Source organism: Calonectris borealis, chromosome 2 (assembly GCF_964195595.1).
Source record: "Calonectris borealis chromosome 2, bCalBor7.hap1.2, whole genome shotgun sequence".
Classification (NCBI taxonomy): Eukaryota; Metazoa; Chordata; class Aves; order Procellariiformes; family Procellariidae; genus Calonectris; species Calonectris borealis.
The window spans coordinates 143,728,157-143,739,893 of NC_134313.1; the positions used below are offsets into that span (position 1 = coordinate 143,728,157).

At 44.8% G+C, this 11,737-nt stretch overlaps 1 protein-coding gene across 8 annotated transcripts in view; it reads right to left on the reverse strand.

The window, feature by feature from the left end:
- Positions 1 to 4,391, reverse strand: part of DYNC1I1 (dynein cytoplasmic 1 intermediate chain 1) — a 197,433-nt gene extending 193,042 nt beyond the window's left edge. For 4 of the 8 annotated variants that reach the window (XM_075143716.1, XM_075143718.1, XM_075143714.1 and 1 more), the window contains exon 1: positions 4,091 to 4,391. The gene's annotated coding sequence lies outside the window, so the exon portion shown is untranslated. The remainder of the gene's footprint in view (positions 1 to 4,090) is intronic. The other 4 variants (XM_075143717.1, XM_075143711.1, XM_075143712.1 and 1 more) reach the window with 3 other exon arrangements.
- Positions 4,392 to 11,737: the final 7,346 nt, after the last annotated feature.

Genomic DNA, 11,737 nt, shown 5'->3' on the forward strand with positions numbered 1-11,737 from the left:
GCACCTGGGGAATACACAGGGTAGAACTGCACTGGTCCAGAAGGGCTCCAGGGAGGTTTGTTCCTGTCTCTCCAGGTCAGGCAAGCTGATCCATATGCATGGGAGCAGTGTTAAATATGAAAATAGGATAACATGTACTTTTACTCTAAGATTAACAGCCAAGAGCGATTCTTAATCTAAGCAGCGATTATTCATCAGGCAACACAGGCATCTGCACACAGGTCAAAGCAGCAGTTACACAGGACCTCATCCAAAGTCTGTTAAGTCGATGCAAAGACTCCCGTTGACTTCAATAGGGTTTGGAAACGTCTCATGGCTTTCAAAAATGTACATAGCTGACTCCTGCCATCACTCTAGAGGCTAGATTCACCACAGAGACACTCCTATTACTGTCAGCAGCGATAGGGCTGCGTCCTCTGCCCTTAAAACTTCAGCATAGAGTTACGGTGTGCTGCCCACAAAACACTTCCAGAACTGTCATTTCTGCTCCATGCCTTCTGCTGCTGCAGCGCACTCCCGGACACCCACCAGAACGCTTTTGCCTCAAAAGGGAAAACAAAAAGTGCTGAAGAAGCACAGTAAAAAAAAAGAGGGGGTATAGTTTTAAGCTCAGGAGGAGATGGGACGTCATAGCTCTCACAGATGATCAGAGGTGTCTTGTCTCCATGAGATCTAGCGGCTCCCACATCAGTCTGCTTCACAGCTTCCTGCAGCTCCTGCCATCTGCCTGGAAGTAGCCATTTCCCAGAAAAGTTGGCAAGATGATGCCACCTAAAATGAACAGTATTGGAGGACCAAGCTCATGTATACTGTATACTGCCTTATTTTGAGTGCTTGCAGATGGCCAAGTGAACAACAGCTCCCGATGTCATGTCTGACTAAAAAGAGCTAGCACGGTTTTAGATGGATAATTACCAAGCAGTAAAAGGGACATATTGTGTCTATCTGAGATTTAGACTGAGCCAGGGTCTCAGGCTGCCACTGCAGCTTTTCAGACACTTTTTTTAAGATTTTTCAAATTTTCTGCTTTTTAAGCAGTATCATTCCTGCATTACCATTTCTGGCCTGCTTATATAGGTCAGCTGAGTGAAAACCACATGATCCCTCATCTGGAAAGCAAGCCCCCTAACGGACACATAAATGTGTATTCACCTGTATAACTTGTGTTGCTCAGATGAGCTAAAATAAGCTGCACTGGCAAAAGCACAGTTTTACTAATACAAGATGCATCTGTACTAAGGGCACTTTGCCAGCATATTCCATCAGTATTCCTGCCGGAAAACGTCCCTTTTTCACACAGACTACGTCTACAGTCATTATGGTTTGTTTCATTTAAGGTTTTTAAAATAAAAATATGAAAATATCAGATGAGTATTGCACTGAGGTCACGATATCTGGCTACGGCTGCAGAAAGCCTGAAACCATACCTCTGCAGATATGAATTTCCCCATGCACCTCAGTGGGGATTTCAGTGTTAGCTCCCTCTAACTCCCCGGAAAATTAAAGCCCATGGGTAGGACATGGAGGATCTTTCTGCTAACAACCCACCACCACCTCCAAGTGGCGGCTCCTTTTGGCACTAGGCATCAGTGACTCTGAAAGATTCCTAAGTACTACTGCTGCTGTTGGTCAAACCAAGCCAAAGAAGAGCGTAACAGGGCACTCGAGGCATAGCACTAGTAAATAAGCCTGAGTAGTCCTAGAGAGAGACCGTGAACATATTTTAAAGCTCTGTGAGAAGACATAAAGTTTGAAGACCTGAAAGATCCCATGATTACCTGAATCATTAGCAGGACTCGGTGAAGCTTTGAAAAACAGCAATGCCCTTCTATACCCTTATGTTTTTCTATTTCACTCCCTTATCTTTTTCCCTCCCAGCCCATTTCACCTCATTGTCCAGTAGCCTGCAATGGTGAGACCTCTACCACAACCCATCGCATCCAGCTCTATCTAGCATTCCCTCTCTCTTCTTGCAGATTGGAAAACTGATGGCAGCAAGGAATGATTCTTGAAACCTGTCTTACAAAAGAAAAGGAGACCAAGAGACTTGATCTGTTAATTTATTTGAAAATAAAGCAGGTAAGTTCTTGCCGCATCATTTAGAATACCTACACTGAAGACAGCTGCTAAAGCAAGGCTTTTATCTAATGAGAGATGACATAACGGGAACTAGGAACCTGAAGCTGGAAAAACACAAACTGGAAAACAAACAAATGCATTTCAATAATGAAAAAAATAGCCACTGAAAGGCATCACAAAGGAGGGCAGCTCATTGCCCTTCCTCCTATAGAAAGAGCTGGAAGGTCAGCTTTTAATTTAAGATCTGCAGGGTACAAAAGAGTATTTGCCTGACTATTCTTTCAGTAGCCAGGTTTCCAAATTCTCAGTGATCACTGCATGTGTACGGTGTGGTTTACTGCTGCTCCTTTAAAGATTCCTCTCCCAAACTGTGGATAAGGCGGCACTGCAGTTAATGCATTTTTAGGGTAAAATAATTTGAGGCAGAGGTGTTTAGAGCTAGGAGAAATCTAGCTAATCCAACTCTAAACAGTCTCTTGGACCTCCACATACCTGGCCCTCAGAAATCTTTCACATATCAAGGAAGAGGATAGCAAGACCCAATCCTCAAAATAGTCTGTGTACAGAGAATAAGGTGCAGAAGGGGCAACACATTTTGTATTTTCATGGACTATAAATGAATGATTTTGGGAAAACAAAATGAAGCAGCGGATGGTTATCAGCGCGAGCAATTCCGGGGGCAAAGACCTGGGTGCAGCCCCAAGATTTGTGTTGAGGAAACCCATTCTTGCTGAGAAATGCTACACAGAAATTATATAAGGAATTTTATCCACCTTCACTAAGTGTGGAGACTGTTATTAGAGATGTCCTCTCAAATGGAAATTAAGTAAAAAGAGGAACTTACAAGAATCAGAAAAGAAAACATAACTTCTTCCCATTAACTTAGCAAGAACAAATGAAGCACTTCAACAAAGCACATTGGTAGTAACAGAAATTAAACTCTTTGGTGGCCCTGGTCCTGGGATATGGATTTCCATTCTGAAACAGGTTTTGCAGCACTGTGCTTCATGATATTTAGAGCCATTTCAGAGGTAATTTAATGTCCTCATGCAGAAGCAAAGAGCTGACAAAACCCTGTATGTCAGGATAAATTAGCAGGTGCAAGTGCCAAAGCCACATGCCAACTTCATGTCAGGTCTTTCCATCTCATCCCCCCTATAATAGCAGGTTAGATTGCTTAGTCTGCTGAGAATCCTTATTTTATATGTATTTATAGTTGAAATTTGTACTTTCTGTCAATGCCAATATTGACAGACAAACATACTTTGTTCCGGTCAGTAAGACAGGGGCTTTGTCTAGGAAATATCTAGGGGCCTTATGCTCCCTGCTGACCCAGGGGGATTCTCGGGGCAATGTAGCCATAATAACATCCTTTTGAAAACGTATTTCAATGGACTACTAGTGAAAAAGGCCTCTCATTGATTCCCTCCTTCTCTCACCCTTTTAGGGAATTACCTTAGGAACGGGAAAAGATCTAATTCCCTGTCTGCGGTCGTCGCGGACTTGAGTAAAGCCGCTGTTGCTCACGCTGTGCAAAGAATTAAAGATGGGAAACTTTTTCTAGCCCCCACTCCCCCCCACCTTTGCTTTAAGCTGCTTGGCGCTTAAAGCCGGGGAGCCTGCGGCAGCCCCTCGCGGCGCAGCGGGACGGCGAAGGGGCCGTGCCGGTGCCGCTGCCGGTGCCGGTGCCGCTGCCGGTGCCGGGAGGAGCCCCAGGGACTGGAGCAGGTGCCGCCGAGGCCGGCGGGGCTCACCGCAGCCCTCCCCGCCCGCTCCCTCCCCGCAGACGAGCCGCCGGCGTGGAAAAGCCCACCTCCCGGCGAGGGCCGGCCGGTTGCTGCGGGGCAGCCAGAGGATGCCCGCCACCCCAGCCCGGCCGGGTGCCCGGGCAGCGCCTCCGGCGCCGAGGCTCCGCGGCCGATGCGCACCCCGAGGAACGCCCCCCCCCGCCCGGCCCCTCCGCCGCGGCACGGCCACCTCCCGGCCCCGCCGTGCCCCGCGGGTGCCTTACCTCCGCCGGCGCCCGGGCGATGCGGAGAGACTCCCGGCGCCGCGCAGCCCTCACCGAGCCCCCGCCGCGAGGGGAGCGGAGAGACGTCCCGCCGCCCGAACGGCTGCTGCCCGCGGCGCTGCGCCGTGCCGTGCCGTGCCGTGCCGTGCCGTGCCGTGCCGTGCCGTGCCGTGGCCGTGCCGCCCGCCGCTGCAGCAGGACCGCCGCCGGCGGCTGAATGTGCTGTCTCACGCTGGACAGGCTCCTCCCGAGAGCTGCTGCTGCGGCCTTCCTCCTCCTTCTCCTCCTCCTCCTCCTCCTCCTCTTCCTCCGCCCGTGCGCCCCCGGCAGCGACAGCCCCCTCCCGCCGCCGCCGCCGCCCGGCAGCCCAGCAGCTGCACGGCAGCCTGGCTATCAGCCCAACAACGGCTTCACCATCAGCCCCACAATAGCCTACCCATCACCCACCACCACCTCTATAGCATCCTTGCTACCATACCCATGGCAGCAGCCGTCAGCCCCACAATGGCTTAGCCATCACCCTCAAAGCTGCCTAGATATACCCCCCATGCCAGCTTCACCATCACCCGTACAGCGTCTCACCATCACCCTCACTGCAGCCTCACCATCAACCCTACAGCAGCCTGGCCATCAGCCCTATCATGGCCTGGCCATCAGCCCCATAGCAACCTGGCCAACTGTCGTGAGGGCAGCAGGCTCCTGCTGAGGCCCTGTCCCTTTGAGGAATAATGGGGAGAGCTCCAGAGCAGGTGAACAATACCCAGCTTTCATGGTTAGACGAGGGCAAGGCTGCCCAAAGACAGAGGTTTTGTTTTGTCCCTGTTTCCTCACACCACTCCTGTGGGGCCAGGTACCAGAGAGGAGGGCCAGACTCCTTCTAGCAGTGTACCTGCACGTCTCCCCACACCGACACATCCATCTCCTGGGGGAGAGCAGCCAAGCAGAGCTGTCCATGTTCCTGCAGATAACATCCACCTCTGGTGTAGACAACCCAGCTTCCCCCTCCCTCTTACTGCACACAGGTATGTTGTCCCACACAGGAGGAAAACATGCTCCCTTTGGTACCATGGTTTGTTCTTCAAAAATGTGATGTCCTGGACATAAGACTCACTGTTCTCCAGCCCTCTGGTCTGAGAGAGCAGGAAAGGTACCCTTCTGAACCTGTCCCTGGACCCACATGCGGTTTGTTCTGGTGGGAAGCGCTAACTCCAGCCACTGTCATTCCAGGTCCAGGGCCTGTCCTGGGAAGAGTGAGGTATACCCAGACCACTGAAAAGCCATCAAGGATTTACACCACCTCCAGTTCCTACCAAACCCAGCTGGACTGCACCTGGCCAGGAGACAAAGAACTCTGAAGAGGAACAACGGCATCCATTGTGGGTGAGGACACAGTGATGAAATAACGATTTCTCAATTTAATTGGAGTTGAAGCAGAAAAGATTCATATCTTGCTCTCCTGTAAAAGCCCTTAAAGAGCAACATCTTCTGCTTGTGCAGGCTGGAGCATGTGGGAAACAGCCCGTGGTTTTAAATGCACGATTTGGAAAGCTTCGAGTTTGGGGCACTCCGTTTGCAACTCTTTATTAAAATACAATCTTTCAAAATCAAACACTCAAAATTGAGCTTCAGAAACTGCTGTTTGCTTTTGAAAGTGTTGGCCTTAGTCTCAGCTTTAGCATAAATCCCACAGGGTTTGTTTAGGTTTCTCTGGATTGTGCACCATTTGCAAATTCCCTGCAAACTCAGCGGATTCCTTTAAATTGTTCCTGATCTAAGAGGGCCTTGGGGTCATTCAGTATTCCTGAATCGACAGATCAGACTGGTTCTCCATGGTGCCTGATGAGGTTCCGCTATTGTTAACATGTTATCAAATGTGTATAACCATGATGCCATGGCATCATATACATGCAACACGGTATGTTGCATGCCTATCTATAGCATGATAGACTATATCATGCCATCACATTGTATGATGATATCAGGCACACTGATATATGTCATAAATAAGTCTTCAAAGCTTGTTAAGTCCTATATTTTTTGTTACAAAGTAATGGTATTTTATGGTCTACCAATAAATCACATAGGACTTTTTTAAAAAACACTGTAAACCCCAGTTCAGTGGGACACAATTTTATATTTGATATATTCACATTTGCCAGAAGTGGTCCGCTTTTGTTGAAGTATAAAAATAAAGCATGAAAATGGAAACGTCAAAGAAAAACTGTAAAAAAACCCTCATGAAACATAATGACAGGTCTGGTAAAAATTATTATTGAATAATGGGGAATCCTATCCAGAAGAGTTTGGAAAGAACGTCAGTGGCCAGGGTAGTATAAAAAATATATAATTTCCCTTCAGAATCAACTATTGCAAGGAAATTTGGAGAGAAGTGAGCCTCGCTCTATATTCTTAATAGGTGATCCTAGGACTGACAAACTTCGGGAACACAGGAAAAATACACAACCAGCCCAGTTAAGGAGTTCTCTGAAGGAATAACTAATTTCCCTACAATTGATGCTCTGTTCTCTTTGACCTCATTCTCATTCTTGTCTTCTCTAATCTTCCATAGCAAAAGCTCTCACCATTTTTGAGGATTTCTTGTTGTAGGGACACAAACTGTATTATCACTAATTTTACAAGACAGGGATAAAATCTTTATATTCCAAGAGGATATGGTTATGTTCATTTTTACAAAAAAATCTTTATGATCAATAATGTCTTTTTAACAGCATTTCATGAAAAAACATCCAGTCATTTCAATATACCCCAGGATGTGTACTAATTTTACATTTTCCCATTAAACACAAATCCATGTATTATCCAACTCGTTATATTGTGCCAGTAGGCATTATCTGATTATGTATCTGTCTTAATTACCAGGTGAATGTGCAGTAGGGCAGAGTTAAGATTATTTTCAAAACTTTGAAGTTCTCGCTCTGTGAATTCAGAAGGTAGTTATTGTAGCCTCAGATTGCTTTATGAGATCAACAGAGGGCAAACCAGTCAGCAATGAGACGCACCTGAGAAGCTGCCTTCTCTCCAGCAGAGGTCAGCTGCACACGGACACACAGCCACCATGCCGTCATCTAGAGAGAAATCAAAGATTGAGGGGAAGTTTGGGGCTCATCACAGCCCATGGACTGTGTGGAAAAAAGGCTATTGATAAAACTACAAAAATTCAGTGTTTGCCCGTCTCCCCTCTTCTATCTTACACACATGTAAAATTTAGAGGTTTCTGTGGACATTAATAAGTGCAATACATGGTTGATTACTAGATTTGAAAAGTTCAAGGGAAAACAATTTGACATAATTTCTTTTTGAAGTTACTTTATATAGAGTCGTTCACATTTAAGTTATTAATGAAGATTGGCGTAAGTTGCTCTGACAAACCAATAACCATTTATGATGCAACATGAGACAAGTAATTAGTAGTGCATTGCATTTCCTTGCCGTAGGCACCAGCAACTCCTACTTCACAAAGGGCAGTAACAAATAAGCAAACCCTCTTGGAAGTTTGTGCCACTGGAAGATTAAATATGAATTTCAAAGCAGACATTTCTAAGGCTTAATGGAAATGGCAGCACTTTTTAGTCACTTTGCATGATAGGCTTCACCTGGGCTCTGCAAATAACAGAGGATGTTATAAAATGCCTTCCAGCTTTTCAAAGGCGATGATTTAAACAAAGGATCAAAAGGCAGAATGAAAAATGGAAACAAGCTTTAAAAAAAGTGTGGAATATAAATGCTGAAGTCAGGTTTATTGTTACGACAGTGAAGTGACTGTAGGGCACTATTCCACATGGCTTTAGAAATCTTTTCTTCACAAATGAACTAGTTATTTAGTCTTGGAAGAAATACATAGGTGGTTACTTGGTTATGAAAAAGCTAAGCAGAAAGTATTGGAGAGCTTTTCTTACTGTTTGCTAAAAACAGATAGTTCTCCAGGTAGATCATTGAGTTGAAATTTCTGCAAGCCTGAATAACCACAATAGGTGCAAGAATATAAATGAAGAGTTTAAATGTATCTGATACACAGCCACTAATAATTCCTCTGACAATTGATTTGCTATTGGTAGATTGCTAAGTCCAAGATCTTTGCACAAGCACATGTACAAAGCTAAAAAAGCATGTATGTTAAAAAGGACAAATTATTTCTCAGAAAAAAATGGCAAAAATAAGAGATGCAGTATACAAGTGGACGATAAAGGGAGATCTGTGGCAGATGGGCGAGTTCCATGTTGTTCTGGATTTGGGTTACTCTTCAAAGATATTGCAACTGTGTGCTCTTAGAAACAATGATTTTAGTGTCAGGCTCTTTTCTGAGCCTCTTTTCTTGCTTTATTCCTCACTTTCCTACAGCGTTGGCACCAAAGGGGTTAGTTAGAAGGCCAGGAAATAATAGTCTCAACAAAATGCTATGGGACCACGGGTAGGTAACTGAGGGACTTAGAAGGTACTGGTTTCAGGATTTGCAAATCAGCCCGATTGCAGTGGCCCACGCGATGCCTGGAATGTCCAGGGAATGAGTAGCAAGGCTGCAGCAGTGTATTTTATTTTTGCTGCTATTCAGGCAACAGAAAAGGAAATTAAGGGGGGCCAAAGCCAAGTGGTACTTGCAAGAGAGGAAAACATGTCTATGCTCAAACAGAGCAGCATTTGACACAACCATTTGGATATAATGGGTTTTTTTTCCAGAAAGCCTCAGCTCCATCCCTGTTCATACAATTAGCAGTCTGTAGTCCTGACTTGTCTCCTTTGACAGGTTCACTTCACCTTGAAAGCTCTCTCAGCTTTTTTGTCTTGTGGAGATACAAAGTTGGAGAGAGGATAATGTATGGCCTGCTATCCTATAGAGGAACCCCAGTCTGGGTCAAGAGAAAGAGGAGTAGCAGTGTGTCCTCCTTTCCATCCTACTTTCAAAAAATAAAAAAGCTAACTGCATTCACAATGTTAACTATACATTGTGATTGATGCACACTCTATATTTGCTATTTATATGAGACTATAAATTATTCAGTCAATCTACCTATACAGTAGTTAGTAGATTAATGTGTCAACTGTGATTGAAAAAGCTTGGTGAGCTGTAGTCTAAATGTTAAGTGATAATAATAAGCACCAACTAAAATAGCAATTAGCTGGAAGTTAGAGCTACCTTTCTACAAATTGATCGAACCTTAGCAGAGCAACACTAAGCAGGATGACTGTGGATTCAACCTGCGTCTTAAGGTAGAATTCATCCTAAGGAATCCTAGTCTTTCCATAAAAGATAACCGTTGTTCTCCAAGAAACTGTCTTTTTCATGTTGTCCTAAAACTCAACAGTACTGTACATCTGAAATAGGAATCATGAACATGACTTCACGTTTGAGACTCTGCCCGTTAGAACACATCATTACCCAGGCTTCTGGTTTTGCACTTGTAATTGAGGTACGGAAACGGCATGCAAGAAAGAAAGCCTCCGGAAACGTTGTTACTGCCTTTGTAAATAGCAGATGCTTGCCACATAATGCAACTGGTTCCTTTTATTTGGAAAGGTTCAGTGTACTGGGAAGGGCTTGGAAACATAGCAGCAAAGCAGCTACCTTGGGAAGGAACTGGAAGGTTCTGGGAGATACTCCCCCAACCTTCCTGGCAATGGTCGTGCAGACTCAGCGGCCTGTAGAGGACTTCAGGCTTGAAGGGTTTTACCGTGCTTTGCTGTTGTGCTCATGTTCTGAATTACTGAGGAAGCTGCAAAAGGAGAGCTCCACAGCTTCTATGGTAGGGCCTGGAAGAGAAACAGTCTTGGGACAGGACTGGAAGAGTGGTTTAGGGAACATAGACTGAAATACTCTCTTAAAAACCAAACCAAATAGGTGTCTCCATTCAGCTCTGTTTTGAGTTCCTGATGACTCAAGAACTTCATTGAAGGGAGCAAAAGAAATGGCTGAGTTTTCAGAATTACTCAGGAATTTACAGAAGCACTCAGAGTTCTTTACAATTATTGGGTCCTTTTTGCAAAATGCTGACTCATTTCCCCACACCACGTTTGGTTTGAAATCCAGTCCTTCATGTTTGATTTAAAACAACAACAATTTGTATTTTTACAAACATCAAAGGATGCCACATTTCTTTATAGGATTCCTGCGACCTCCCAAATATTAACTTGAAGCTTAGCTTTACCAAAATTAAAATCAGTACATACAAGGTGATCCATGAATTTAATACATCATGAAGATGTATTAAAATGTATGAAAGCAGATAAGTGCTATTTTTGACAACAAATTGAACCTTACGGCAAATTATTCATATGATTGAAGGTAGAAATGCATTATGGAGAGAAGATCCTAAAAGAAAGTATTTCGCTAAAACGTCTCTTTGAAATGTCCCATATTTTTCATACTTAGTTCTGCCCAAGACTTTGCTGGCCTCTCCATTATGCCTTAACGATGAATTGGATGGACTAACTGGTGTAAATTAATAGGAAATTGTGGCTTTAATGTCCCAGAGACAACAATAATAGATGCTAATTATAGTAGTGATCTGGATCTCTTTAGAAGTGGCTATCAACAGACGTTTCCAGGCGGTGTCCTAGCTCTGAGTTTATGCTGTAGTCTTAGAAAACCACTTACCTGGGGCCTGAGACATCCAGCCCCGGCCATAGCTTCTGTTCTTTAACCATGCCCTTCTCATACATACCCATTGCTTGTTGACAAATAGGCCTGTATTTTTTGCTCTCTCTCCCTCATTTTTCCTGACTCGAAGTCTCCAGATGAGGATAAGCAGCTATGCTTGCCTGGAGGCCTGGATGACACTCACAGAGGGAAGATGAAAGCAGCAGCAGAGAAATGTAACAGTTTAATCTTCTTAAAAGGGGATAGCTGATAAAACCATTCTGGGGTGCTCCACTGCTTGGAATTGCTGCTTGGTTAAGGGAATTTAATGTTGCAGTGTGTGAGCACGATTATTTCAGCATTGCTTCTGATCCCAAATAGCTGTCAATGCCTAGAGTTGTAGATGGGTATGTTTTTTCTCATCAAAATCTAAAAATAAATAGTGGAGGAGTTGGGGAAAATTACTACTGAATGCAATGAGCTTTTAGATACAGCAACCATCTTAGTAAGGAAGCCTAAGGGAAGAAATATGGCAGCACAGACTGTTCCACCAAGGCAATGCAAATTAAAGTTCAGCAGACCAGTGGCCTTCATACCCAGGATTTTGGAAAATCAAGTCACTTATGCATTTCAGTCCAGAGTTAGGAGGCTGCGTCCATGTGGCCAAAATTAATAGGACTGTTTAGCGTGACTTGAACAGGGCTATCTGTCCTCACTTCATGCCTGAACAGAGAGCTGCGTGTCTGTGGCATAAAGAAGGTAAGGGGATTTGGGATCCGACAACTCGCAGGATGCTGAGATTATGACTTGGGACTGAGAGTAGGCAGGCATCTAGGGCCGTTTTAGACATCGTGGTGCACGACAATGATTCATCTTGACTACTTCCCCACAATTTTTTAACACACCCATTTCCTGCATTGAGATGTCTGTGCTTGGTAGGCAGCTCAGTTCCGACATTTTTGCTTTGAGGGATGCCTATGTCACTCTCACGTATACACAGCTGACACATCTCCTCTAATCCATCCCCTGTGATGTAGGTGTTTTGTGCCCCGTGC